The sequence below is a fragment of the Equus quagga genome, unplaced genomic scaffold (genome assembly GCF_021613505.1).
Source record: "Equus quagga isolate Etosha38 unplaced genomic scaffold, UCLA_HA_Equagga_1.0 73442_RagTag, whole genome shotgun sequence".
Taxonomy (NCBI): Eukaryota; Metazoa; Chordata; class Mammalia; order Perissodactyla; family Equidae; genus Equus; species Equus quagga.
This window is the reverse complement of record NW_025802777.1, coordinates 1,400,441-1,414,412: the sequence shown is the minus strand read 5'-3', so window position 1 is coordinate 1,414,412 and position 13,972 is coordinate 1,400,441. Positions and strand designations below refer to the sequence as shown.

Below are 13,972 nucleotides of genomic sequence, written 5' to 3'. Positions count from 1 at the left end.
GGCGGACGCGGGGCGGGTGGGGGCGCACGGAGGCGGGGTCGGCGTCAGGGGCACGCGGTCGCGGGGCCGGGGGCAGGCGGGGCCGGGGGCGAGCGGGCCCGGTGGTTGGAGCGGCGGCTGCCCGGGGCCCTCGGCGGGTCCTGGGGCGGCGGGCGGGGAGATGGCGGGCGGGCGGCCTGCAGGAGGGGGCGCGCCTGGCCGATGCCCCGCGCCCCTCGGGCTGCGAGGGCCCCGGCCGGCCCCGCTGCGGGTGGGGCGGGGCGTCCTGGGGGCCCGAGGTGCGTGCAGACGGGCTGTGCTGCCCTCCTGCGCGGGCCGGGGTCGTCTTCCCGGAGGGCGTTAGGACCGGATCGCTGTAATAAACGGCGGCCGTGGGGTGGGCGCGTGGGTGTGGGCTCGGGCGGCCGCTCGCCGCGTTTCACGTTCCTGTAGACAGAAGTCGTGAGTCACTTCCGAACAATTCGGAAACGTCGGGTCCGCTGTATCTCATCCTGGAGGCTGCTGAAATGCCCTGTTTGGTTCGTGGCGCCGCTAGGCTCTCTCGCGCAGTGTTTGGCTCCCAAATACGTCTTGGGATGTGTTGCTGGAGTCGCGTCCGTGGAGGGGAGGGCGCAAGTCAGATGCTTCGGGGGGCGGCCCCCGGCCTGAGCACATGGGCACTGGGTAAATGGATCGAGCCTTGCAGCCGCCCGGGATGTGCTTGACTTGTGTAAGGGGGTTGTAACTTAATTGAGATTGCAGGAATTCGATTTCTACGAAAGCCACTGTTTTGTCCTGAGGAAATGAGGACTTGCCACTTCAGGGTGAAGGAAGCCCTCAGCTTTAGTTGGGTGTAACTTTACGATTTTTCCTGACGTATTGAACAAGAAAATATTTTATATGTTTGTGTAATACATGATATTTTAATAAGTTGCGTTATGTTTTCTATAATCTAAATATTGTAAGGGAGAATGGAGGCGAAATGTAAAAGTGTCTGCTGTGCAGTTATTGGGGAGGCACTCAAGTCCGCGTGGAGGAACGATGACGTGGAAGCCGGCAGACTGACTCGCATCAGCCTTTCATCACTTTTTCCTTGATTTACTGAGCGCGGAGAATGATGTGTGCATAGTCTGGTTACAGTATGATTGCCTCTGCCGTGCCCCAGCGTGTCATATTGACTGACACCGTGCTTTCCCACCAGCAGTGGAAGGACCCTTCCTACCTGAGAGGTTTAAAAATGGGAGTTAGTAAACGTGGTGGGGGACATAGGACTTGAAAGAGTGACACTCTAGGCTTGTGATGGAGGTGTCAGCAAGTTGCATGGCTAATGATCCTGGACGCAAACGTTTCGTGGGACTCCTGTCCCTGTTTACTGTACTTACATTTCCGTGTCAACGTAGCAAAGCTTTAGAAGAGCGCTGCATGTGAGTAGCAGAAATGGAAAGGTACTGCGGGTGCCTGGTCACATTCCAGCTGCAACTTTCACTTTTGTTGCGAGTTGTTAAACTGTTTGAAACTGTCGAGGAGAACCCTGACACAGTGATGCAGAGCCTGTGACCCAGGGGGCCTTTCCTGTGCTCTGCCCGGCCTCCTATGGAAAGGGTTTAGATGAAATGACTAGGATCAGGAAGGGAAGCCATTCTATTGAAATAGTTAGCAGAATACTGACAAACTGGTGATAAAGTGCCCTCCGTGCCCTTTCTTAGCTCACTCAGTAACACATGGAGCACCTGCTCTGCTAATTCCCTCTGGGGCAGCGACGAGCCTGCCTGCCTGTGAGACTTCTGTAGCAGCTTTAACGCTTTGTGAAAATATCTGTGGTTTCTGTTGGTGAAAAAGTCCCAGGTACTACTAAGGCTCCAGGATTTAATGTCTCTCTTCCTAATTGGATGAGTGCTAAATTTCAGAGGTTATTGCAAATGAAGATGTGGGTCTTTCTGACTCAGGTTCACAGAGAGCAAGTTAAGAACCTCTGCACTGGAAGTCGGTTTACTCTCAGCAGGTCCATTAGTAGGAATATGTAGGTGCCCTTTGTCTCGTTCCTCAAATGATGGTCGTGATGGCAGAGGTGATGGGGAAATAGGAGCAGTGCAGCTGAGGGAACTCGAAGCTGAGCAGTTGGAGTCCCGGAGGAATAAACGTTCAGGGGCCACGGGGCGTGGTCATTTGGTGGAAAGGCCTGGCTGCAAAGGCTGTCAGATGAGGCCTCACCTGCCACACTGGCCTGCCCACCAGGGTGTGCATGGAGTAGCTCGCCTGCAGCCCACTCTTGGCCAACAGCCGCCCGTTTCAGTGTGTCGGCGCCTCCCCAGTCTGGTCAGTGTTTCTGGGGAGCTGGCTCACAGCGCCGCATGCTGTCGCAGCAGTGTCCTGTCTGACGAGGTTTGAACTGCAGTTGCTCGGAAGTGCTGTGGTTCTGAGGACGTGCCTCAGGGGTCCTGGGGAGGGGACAGAGTAGCTTCTTAAGTCTATCTGGGATTCTTTGGGGAAAAGGTTTTACAATTTCAGAATCTTGAAAACTAGTGATCTACCAGATTGAGAGATTGAAAGTCTGTGAGTTAGTAAAAACTTGGGGTTCATTTTATTGTCTCGGGTCTTTCTTTAAATGATAGAATGTGATCATCCCAACAGGTCCAGCCACCAGGCCCTGCCTTCTTCCCCTGGGGTAAGCCGCTCAGCGTGGGTTGATGGTGCTCCTGTCTGGGGGAGATGATTTCTGCTCAGGGTGATCCCGTCACCCGAAAGGCATGTGTCATTTGGCGCAGCCTCTGGCTGAGTAAAGCCATGTGCGGGTACTGCTGCAGGGCACGATTGTTGGAAATGCTGCTTTTGTCATTTGCCCTCTGTGACTGACGCTTACGGGACAATTGTCTGTTTTAGTCGGGTCTCAGGGTGGCAGGGAGCAGGCTGACTTCAAGTCCGGGTGTGTACGGTCGCACAGGAATAAGGAAAATAGGAATCTGCTGGGATCCCGGGATCTGCCGGAGTGCTGGGCCCTGGCGCTCAGCTCCACTGCTGCTCTCCAGGGTCTGCTCGTTCGCACACTGTTGGTGGCGTCTCCTCCCCACGGCTTGGGCCCTGCTCTGCCCACCTCGTCCTCTTCCTCTTTCCCAGCGCAGACCCCAGAGAGAGTGACGGAGCTCTTGCCCACACCCCACTTCCCAGGTGCTGGTCAGGGGCTGCCTGGTCCCCAAGCTGTCCCCAGGGAGGGGTGGGCTCCTCCCATCTGCACCCCCGTCCCCTTTCCGCAAGGTCTGCAGTGGGGTTGGCTCACTCAGAGGGGACTGTGGATTGGTAGGGACTGTGAGTGCAGTTTCCAGAACAGTCTGATCAGACTTTTGCAGAAATGATGCCTTAACAAGAGCTTAGTAAGCTCTCAATATATGTTGTCATATGTTGTCTGATACATTTCATCAAGGTTTGTATTTTTTTGCATTAAAAAAATTAGGAATTTAACTCTGCATTCTTCTGAATTCAGTTGTGTGTTTGTACGTACTTTTTTTGACATTTATTTCAGCAGCAAATACCCCTGTGATCCTGTAGGGCATGGGTTCTCAACTGTGGCACTGTTGACATTTGGGGCCAGACACTTCCGTGTTGTGGAGGCTGTCCTGTGCATTGTAGGACTGTAGCAACATTCCTGGTCCCTACCCACTAGATGCCAGTGGGACCCCCACCCCCAGTTGTGACAACCAAAAATGTCTTCAGATAGTGCCACACGTCCCCTAGGGGACAGAAATCAGCCCTGGTTGAGAACGACTGATCCTAGTATAACATTTCCCAGAATGTATCGTGTGGAACCCGAGTTTAATGGGACGCGCATACATTTTTACATATCAATCAGTTAAGCTATTTTGTGTTGCATTTTTAGTCAGCATTATCATGTGTGTTTTCATGTATTTACATAATCCACACATTTCTCATTTTAAAAATTTATCTAAGATCCTGTCACAATTCTGGGATTGTATTTTTTTTCTATATTATTTTATGGTCATGCCTGATGTTTCAGAGCCTTTTGGGCATTTAGATTTTGATATTTTCTACGTTTATTATCCTCTGGCTACCAAGCTTGGTGCTAGTCAGATGACGGGGGACGTGGGTAGGAGGGGTGGCGCCGCTGGGCCCGTGTCTGTGGCGCTCTGTCCCTGAGCACACCGACAGTGCCCTGGGAGAAAGATTGTCTGCGTGAAAGGGCCCTCATCCCAAGAGGTGGCATTTCTATTCTCCAAAAAGCATTCATTGACACTTAATAACAAATACATCAAGTTTTGAGTGCCAGTTTTTAATGATGCCAATGATAGTCACGATCTTAACAAAGCTGCGCTGTGAATTTAAAATCTACCAGCTGTAATAGACCATCCACCTCAGCATTTACTAAAACAGATTCTAAAACCATTAAAACACCTTTGTTATTAGAACTTTGCTGTGTCTTTAGTGGACGTATGCGGACTTTTGGTTTAGAAGAACTTTATTTGGACAGATTTTGTTTTAACAGGATTTAATACCTATGATTTTTTTTGAATATTAACTTCAAGTTGTACCTCTCCAAACCCTGTTTGAAAACTAAAGTGACTTCTTGAGAGATGTTTTCCTCAGAACGAGTTATTGCTGGAACTTCTGCCTGGGCCGGGGGCTGTGAAGCCAGGACCGAAGCCGGTGGGCAGGCAGCTCACGTGTCTGAGCGGTAGTCACCTAAAACGTCCTGCACACCGAGTGAGACCTCACTGAGCTGTGGTGACGCACAGGTAGTGTCCTGAAAGACGTCTTGGAAAAGATCTCCTTTTTCTGAATATAAAATTTTGACAGTTGCCTTGGATTCCTCGACAGCTTTTCTAGCTTTATTAATGAACAGGTTTAGTGTGGCAAAGGATCATCAGTTAAATGTTTTTGGGAAAGATTAGTAACCAAAAAAATCTGCAGATAGAGTTTGGAAGTGTCTCTTGACTCTTGCTGTTATTTCCATCTTGTTTCTGGCTTTATAACCACCTCTCTTACAGACACTAACACTGAAATTACCCTAGAATTTCCTGTGTTTTTCTGTTAGTGGACTTGGTCATGTTCATTAGTTAAAGCAGCTTTGAGAGCAGCTGGGAGGCTGACCTGCTGGGAAAGTAAACCCTTTGCTGGGATGGCAGCAGGCCTGTTTGCAGACTAAATGAAAAATGCAATAACAAGTGTTGGAGAGGATGTGGGGAAAAGGGCACTCTCACACACTTCTGGTGGGAGTACAGACTGGTGCAGCAACTATGGAAAACAGCATGGAGATTCCTCAGAAAGCTAAAAATAGAAAGACCACGTGATCCAGCTATTCCACTGCTGGGTATTTATCCAAAGAACTTGAAATTGAGAATTCAAAGAGATTTATGTACTCCTATGTTCGTTGCAGCATTATTCGCAATAGCCAAGATGTAGAAGGAACCCAAGTGCCCATCAATGGATGAATGGATAAAGATGTGGTGTGTACATACAATGGAATACTACTCAGCCATAAAAAAAAAAATGCCATCTGCTCATCTGCAACAATATGGATAGACTTTGAGGGTATTATGCTAAGCAAAATAAGTCAGAGAAAGACAAATGCTGGATGATTTCATTCACATGTGGAAGATAAACACATGGATGAGGAGAGCAGGTTAGCGGTCACCAGAGGGGAAGTGGGTGGAGAGGAGGTGAAAGGGGTGAAGGGGCACATATGTAGGTGAGAGGTCAAGACTAGACTATTGGAAGGCAGCTGCAGCGGCCTGGTGGTGAAGTGCAGCGCGCGCTGCTTTAGTGGCCTGGGCTCAGTTCCAGGGCATAGACCTATGCCACTCATCTGTCAGTGGCCACGCTGTGGTGGCGGCTCACATACACAAAGAGGAAGATTGGAAGTGGATGTTAGCTCAGGGCGATGTCAGCAAAAAAAGCCCCCAAAAACTAGACTATTGGGGAACACAATGCAGCCTATAAAGAAACTGATACATAATAATGGACACCTGAAATTTATACAGCATTATAAACCAATATGACCTCAATAAAATAATTAAGTAAAAAAAAAAATCCAAAAGACTTGATGTCACCAAACTGAGAGAGCAAATTTTGGACGGGTTAAAAGGAGTATATAGTTTGTATTTTTAAAGGATAAGGTGTCTCTTTGAACAGCTGTACTTTAGGCCAGGGGTTGGCAGAGTACCCATCAGTGGGCCAACTCCCGCTTGACCTAGGGCCATACATTCTGCATTTTAAAGGATCATAAAAAAAGAATATGCAGTAGAGACAGTTTGTGGCCTGCAAAGCCTAAAATATTTATATCTGGCCCTTTAGAGAAAAAGTGTGCTGACCCCCACTCAGTTCTCAGTTCTCAGTCCTTCTGGATGTAAATAGAATCAAATAGCAGAACTCTGTTGGAGAAATATGAATGATAAAGGGGAAAGGTAGGACATTGTCCCTCGGTGGACTGTATGGACTTCTACAACCTGTATGTGATGTCGTCGCCGTAAAAACAGCCTGTGCAAATAGCTCTTACCTCGTAATTAGAATCATAAAGACATGTGAATAGGGGCTGGAAGCTGAATCTGGAATGTCCGCTTTGGTGGCTAGTTGCCGTCCCCTTGTGGGGCTGTTGTTTTTCTCTTTTGTTGGCCTCTGAGGCTGGGAAACCCTGCTTTGTTGATGAAGTCGGGATATAGGGTCGAATTCTTTCCTCCGGGTGTCACCGCCTCACCCAGAAGCAGTTGTTCTGAGACCCCAGATGCCACCAGGAAAGCATGAGGGCTCCTTCCTGGGGGGCCTCTCCTGTGGCCTGCGCCTCCTGCCTCAGCCGGCCGAGCTGGCCAGTGCCAGCGGGAGGGCCCCTATAGGGCTGGTAAGGGCCGCCTTCACTGGTCCTTGGCTTCTCAGGGCTTCTTTTTTCTTTCTAGAATCCCTCCCACCCTTTTTTTTTTGTCTTCAAGTCTTTCTCAGCATTTCTTCTGTAAAGGGAATTTAAAAAGGAGACTGAATCGTCGTACTTCTGTGACATTTATTTTCTTGTGGACCTTTTGACTTGTCAAGACAATGTTTAGTTAACTTGCCTGAGAATGTACTTTACCTATTGTTTATCTAGATGTTTGTTTTTCTGTTTCACCTTTAATGGCAGTCAAGTCTATCCTACGCATATATCCTGTAACTATTTTAAACTTTAAAGGTCTCTCCATTTTTATGTATGTTATTTTTCCTTGTTTTAAAAAAATTCTTCTGTGAATCATGTTCCAAGTGGAGAACTCAGTTATTGACTTTGCATGGAGTGGAATACATGCTGTGGAATCTTCCCAGTATATCTGCCTTCAAAGCTTAAAAGAACGTTTTTCTAATGTAGTTTTCTTGTACAATAAATAATACTGAAAGTCACGATTATAATGGGAACAAAACATTTAAATATTTTCTGTTTTTAGTATTCCAGATAGGGTATCATTAAAATTATCTGAATTCTTGTCTAGACTAATCAAAATAAAGATGTTCAAAAGTATTGACTGTAAGATGCTGTGCCAAGTTTGATGTGATCCCTTATGAAAGGTGGCAGTGTAGTGCTGTGTTGACGAGTATGTGGGGTATTAAATGTGTGTGTGTGTGTTTGTGTGTGTATGGTAGTATATGGGTTATATGGCATTAATTGTGATTAATGGCATTACAGCTAAGTGAACCCCACAGATAACAAAGTTGAACCTTTAAATGCCCGGAAATTCATTTTAAGGGTTTGAAAAAATGCTCTAAAACAGTCCTAGATGTGTTTGCCATCCCAGTTTGTTGTATGCTCACTACCAGCACTGAGCGTGTAAAGATGAATAAGTCACAGTTCCTGCCACTAAACAGCACAGATTCAAGTATGGAAGTGTATGAGCGTAAGTGTACATCTCGTGGACGGAACAGCGACTGTCACAGAAATGGATTGGGACATAGGTGTCAGTGTTGACTTCAGGTCATGTGACAGTAACCAGGAGAAGACTGAAGATGGGATCTGTACCTCCCAGAGGGCCAGAGGGGAAAATGGAGCAAAGGAAACTGTATCATTTCAACATAAGGGAGTTAAGGAGAAAGAAGAAGGCAGAGATGCCTGCTTGTGTATTAAAAAACAAGCAACTAATGTGAGATGGCATGAACAACCCCAAATATGTCCGAAACCACAATGAATGTGAAGGGGTTAAATCTCCCAGGTGATAAAAACTCAAGATTTAGTAGAAAAATGAAATTGAACTAAATGGAGTATATAAGTGACACATCTAAAACTGACACAAGAAGGTGCTGGAGACCGAAAACTCTATCAGTCCTAAAAGAAGAAAGCAGGTTGAGCAATGCTGGTATCAGACAAAACGAAACTCACAGTGAAAAGCACTGGAGGAATTCTTCATACCACTCAAAGGTATAGTTAATAATCATAAACTAACAAGGAAATGTAGAAATATATAACATAGGTTGATTGAAATAGGAGAAGTTGCCAGTTCTACACTTGGAGGGGGAGATCCTAGTGTGACTCAGCCAGCCGCAAGCCACGTGGGCTGAAAAGAAGAAAGGAGGTGGAGCAGGAGCTCTCAGCCTGGCCCTGTGGACAGCTGGCGCCAGATCATTCTATGCTGGGGACCATCCACACACTCTGGGATATTTGGCAGCATCCCTGGCCTCTCCCCACCAGATGCCAGTAGCTACCCTTCTCCCTCATTGTGATAACCAGAAATGTTTGCAGACATTGCTGAATGTCTCCACTTGAGAACCACTGATATAAAAGATTTAAATAATATGGCTAAACGGATATGTGTAGAAATTTGTGCCCAACAAACATAAAGTATAGATTCTCTTCAGTTACGTGGAACATTTAACAAAAACTAGCCATATACTAGGCTGCAAAGAAAAATCCCAAGTTTCAAAAAGTAAATCCTATAGACCAGGTTCTCAGACCACAGTGCAACCTAGTTAGAAACCAAGAGTGAAAGGATAGCTAAAAATTTCTGCCTGAAAATGGTAAGACCCCTTCTTTATAATCTCTTGGGTTAAAGAAGAGATCAAAAACTGTTTTCAGAGTCTGTGTAAATGAATGACAGAGGGCTCTATACCACAGAATGGAGCAAAAACAGTTCACAGGAGAAAGTGTATAGCTTTAAATTCATGCATTAGAGAACGAGAAAAATAAATGAATTTGGCTTTCAAAGCAAGAAACTAGGAAAATAAAATTAACAAAGAAAATAGAGGCAAATTTTGTAAAGCTGATTAAGAAGAAATGAGAACACAATATTTACAAAAGGGACCTAACTACAGATATGAAGATTCTAGAGTAAGAACACGCCGTGTAGAATTTGGTGGTGATGCATTTGAAGAGCTGCAGATGGTGTGAAGAGATAAATGACGCAGACTGACTTGGCGGTAGAAAAGCTGCACGGAGCAGCGACTTTAGGTGGATTGAGAAGGTGGTCAGAGTTCTCCCTTTAAAAAGGCACAGGTGTGGATAAGTGAGTTAGACCAGACTTTCACGGGACAGCTTGTTACTGTGTTGTATAAATTGTAGGAACCATTCACTAAACAAAAAATTAATGAGTGCCTGCTGTATACCAAACCTTGTGATAGTGGCTGAGGACATAATGGTGACCAGGAACAGATAGGGTTCCTGCCTGCCAGGAAGTAGTAGAGATGACAGGCTAATCAAAGACCCATCCTAATAGTGTAAAATCCCAGCCATAGTAACGAATGTAAAGAAGGCGTGTTTTGCTCTGAGATGTGGGGCAGAGGTCAGGACAGCTCTCCTAAGATGGGGTGGTGGATGTGAATGGGAGTGAGCAAGGGGACGAGGAGAGAAGACCATTCCAGATAGGGGTGGGGACTGTGTGTTCCGAGGCTTAGTGGGAGGGAGAGCATGGAGCTGCGGAGAACTTGGAAGGGCCCGGTGTGACTGCAGTGCAGAGAGCAGGGGTGATGTGGGGGGAGGGTAGGAGGAGGACAGATGAGAGCCCAGTGATGCTGGACAGTCATTGACTGTGTTGAGATTTATGATCTGTATCTTGTAGGCGGCTGGAATCCCCTGAGGGGTTTTAAACAGTTTGTCATGATCAGATGTAGGTTTCCAGAAGACCCCTTTAAAGACTTGGAGACATGCCCACGTCCACAGTAGGGGACTGGTTAATAAACTCTGATGAGTCTATGCCGTGGAGGACTCTGCAGCTTTAAACAGGAGTGAAGGTGATGCTAACCTGCTGGGAAGCATCTTTAGGATACAGGAAGTGAAAAACGTGAGGCTGGAACTGTGAGTAGAGTATGGAGTTTTATCCAAGAAAGGTGAAAGAATATTTGCTTGTGATAAAAAAAGGAAGGTTAAACCCTAGACTGGTTAAAATGAGGTTCCTATTGGGGAGGGAGGGAGTGGGATCCAAGTTGGGTTTCTGAACATATCATCTATAGCTTTGATTCCTGGAGCCATGTGAATGTTTTATGTAGTTTTAAAATAAAATTAAATCAAAATGGGGGAAAATAGGATCTAAAAATTAAAAAGGAAAATGAATCAAAAGAACCTAATTAGGAATTGAGTTGATGGCTTGACTACATAGAGAAGAATTATACTCAAGTGACTTCAAAACAAATTGGATTGTATGTCCTCATGGGATAAATCCTAAAGACAAAGGAGCTGCAAAGAAATCTTAAGGGCTGGCCCGGTGGAGGAGTGGTTGACTTCACAGGCTCTGCTTCAGCTGCCCTGGGTTCATGGGTTCAGATCCTGGGCATGGACCTACACGCTGCTCATCAAGCCACGCTGTGGCAGTATCCCACAAACAAAGTAGAGGAAGATTGACTCAGATGTTAGCTTAGTGGCAATCTTCCTCAAGAAAAAAGAAGAGGATTGGCAACAGATGTTAGCTCAGGGCCAGTCTTCCTCACCATAAAAAACACAAAAAACAAAAACCAAAAATAAATGGTTTCTAGTACAGTCATGTGCTGCATTAACAATGTTTTAGTCAACCACAGACTGCGTGTACAATCATGGTCCCATAAGGTTACTACCGTATAGCCTAGGTGTATAGTAGGCTATACCATCTAGGTTTGTATAAGTACACTCTGTGATGTTCACACAATGACAAAATTGCCTAACAAATGCATTTCTCAGAACATAGCCCTATCGTTAAGCAACACGTGACTATATTGATATTGTTAGTAATAGTATTTGTATTGTTATTTTGAAACTAGATTTTCAGGGTAAGAGAAAAGCTATACAAATACGAAATCAAAGCAGTTAAGTAAGTACCCTCTAATCCCAAATTTGAATTGGAGATATCAGTGTTAACTTGTTAAACGTTTTTAATGAGAAACTATTTCCTATCTCTGTCCATTGAAAAGGCCTAGAAACAGAGACCAACTAGTAGCAGTGGGTACACATGTGGGATCTACGTATCATTTCCCGCTCTACGGAGAGCCCCTTGGATGAAGGGCAGAAAATGAGCAAGATGAGCCTGGAGTATCTTATTTTACCCAAAAGCAAGAAAGCTATCAAGAATTACTAGGGTTTGTTAAAGGCTCTAGGAGGTAACTGAAGGGGCTTGCATCAGCCAAAGATGGGGTAGTTTGGAACATCAAAAAAAATATATATATATATATGTATATATATACGTATATATATAACTATTTATTTAAAAAATGTCCACACCCCTGAGATCATAATGTACTAAAAACAGCCTCCTGGTCACTATTGGAGAATGCTAGGAAACCAGCACTTTCTTCTGGAAATTGATAACCAGAGGGAAGAAGCAAGCCTTGAGAAAACCCATCATTGGGGCTGCAGGGTGGAGAATGGATTTAGGGTGGGATGGGCGTTGGGAAGAGTGGCCAGGGAGAAAGGTCTGGGATGGAGACGAGATGGGGGCACTTCACCCCCTCTTCAGCGAGATGATTGTTTCTCTAAACGTAGCCATTGAATCAAAGCTGGCTGACTCTTCTCCAAGGTGGAATTCCAGAAAGGAATCTTTGCAGTTGCAACTGGGGTGTTTGTTGCCCACCGTTTTAACCCTCGTCTGCTCAGGGGTAGCATCAAGTCTCCTTCCTACACTGTCAGTATGCGTTTACTACGCCGTGCGTTCCTCACACGCGTTGAACGGGCATGAAGGAGGAGTCCCTTTCCTCTTCAGTAATCTGTGTTACAGTATTTTGGAGATGCCCAACTTCCAAACCTTGGCTGTTATCAGCAGATGCCACTTCTACCAGTAAGTATCAGGCCGTCATTTTCTTTAGACTCTGATGTTTGCAGAGCAGAGTTACATGTGGCTGTGGCTTTGAATGTTGCATCCTTGCCGTGATTGCAAGTCATTCTCGTTTACCAGGTGGATTGCCTTCTTCATCGATTCTCTTAAATAATGTTTCCCATTTTGAATGACACCATAATTCGTAGATTGAACTGGTGAAATTAACATTTGTAGGCACCAAAGTTGTACACATTGTCAAATACTGTGCTGATTTCCCTGTGTGTTCTACAGTTATCTTAGAAACATAGTTATTGTATTCTTAGAGATAATGTGTGGAAGAAATGGCAGGGCTTCGCATCCAGAGAGACTGACCTCATGAAGGTGTTTAACCTCCTCGTATCTCTTTCCTCATCGTAGTCTGAGGACAGTGTTACACAGCATCTGCTGGAGTGTTCTGGTTACCACTATTGTGAACCCAGATACACCGTTGGTGGTATGAAACATCCATTTCATTATGCTCACTGACCTGTGGGCCAGGAATTTGGAAGGGGTGTGGTGGAAATGGCCCGTCTCTCCATCTCTGCTCCATGACATTGGGTCCTCAGCCAGGCAGACCTGGAGGCGAGGGCAGCTTGATGACTGAGGGCCGGAGGCTTCTGGAGGCATTTTCTCAAATCCAGCGGTTGATGCTGGCTGAAGCTGGGACATGAGCTGGGGCTGTTGACCAGAGCACCTCCGTGTGACTCCCCATGTGACCTGGGCCTCCTCACAGCATGGAGGGGGCTTCCTGGTGTAGTCAGGCTTCTTACATGGGGACTCAGGGCCCCAGCAGTGAGTGCCCCAGAGAGCAAGGCAGAAGCTGTCTCACCTTTATGACCCAGCCCTGGAGTCTCACCCCGTCACTTCTGATGCGTTTTCTTGGTTCCTGGTAAGTCCGTAGGTCAGTCCAGATTTAAGGGAAGGGGACAAAGATCCCACGTCTCAATGGAAGGAGTGTCAGAGAATAGGGATGTGTTGTAAAGTGCCTCCTGTAGGCCTCAGCGTACGTAGTAGACACTCAGAAGGTATGTCTGCCTCATTTTTCCTTGCCTACCTTCCCTCACTAAGCCCCGTTGGGATGGTGACTGTACGAAATGAAGACTGAACCCTTAGAACAAATCCTCGGTGCATCTCTGCATTAGCGTGGGCTGTGTAAAGAGGACTGTGACACAGAGCCGTGCGACAGTATCCTTCCAAATCCCCAGGGCTTTACCCCTGCGAGTGCTGCTGCTTTCCCAGCCCAGCTCGCCCGTGTCAGTGTGCCCGGGTTAGACAGGGGCACACGACCAGACACTTGTGCAGCATGCTTGGAGAGCGGCGCCAGAGCCCCGGGTTCCCCAGCACTCTCAGTCTGTACAGGAGTCTGTTGAGTTCAGAGACCTTTTGTACACGCAGCAAAATTCCACAGCTTTGTGCACTTTTGGCACTTTTTCTTCAAGCCCTGCCAAGTCTAATGTCTTATTTCTTCTGTTCCATTGGCCTGTTGATCTGTTCTTGTGCTGTTACCCACTTTTTGTTGTTACTGTGGCCTTGTAGGATATTTTAAAATTTGGTATTTCTTAAATCTTCTAAGGGTACTTTAGCTGTTCATGGACCTTTATTCTTCCATGTAGTTTTTTCTTTCTTTCTTTCTTTCTTTCTTTTTTGGTGAGGAAGATTGGCCCTGAGCTAACATCTGTTCCCAATCTTCCTTTTTTTGCTTGAGGAAGATTGTTGCTCAGCTAACCTCTGTGCCAATCCTCCTCTGTTTCTTTTTTTCGTCTGTGGGATGCCACCACAGCATG

General features: G+C 46.3%; 1 protein-coding gene across 5 annotated transcripts in view; it reads left to right on the top strand.

Annotated features, from left to right (window-relative positions):
• The window catches only part of PKNOX1 (PBX/knotted 1 homeobox 1), a 57,713-nt gene that overhangs the window by 952 nt on the left and 42,789 nt on the right, over positions 1 to 13,972 (top strand). For 2 of the 5 annotated variants that reach the window (XM_046651641.1, XM_046651640.1), the window contains exon 1: positions 4,461 to 4,724. The exons of the other annotated variants lie outside the window; for them this stretch is intronic. The gene's annotated coding sequence lies outside the window, so the exon portion shown is untranslated. Of the gene's footprint in view, positions 1 to 4,460; positions 4,725 to 13,972 lie in introns of those variants that run through there. 5 annotated transcript variants of the gene reach the window in all.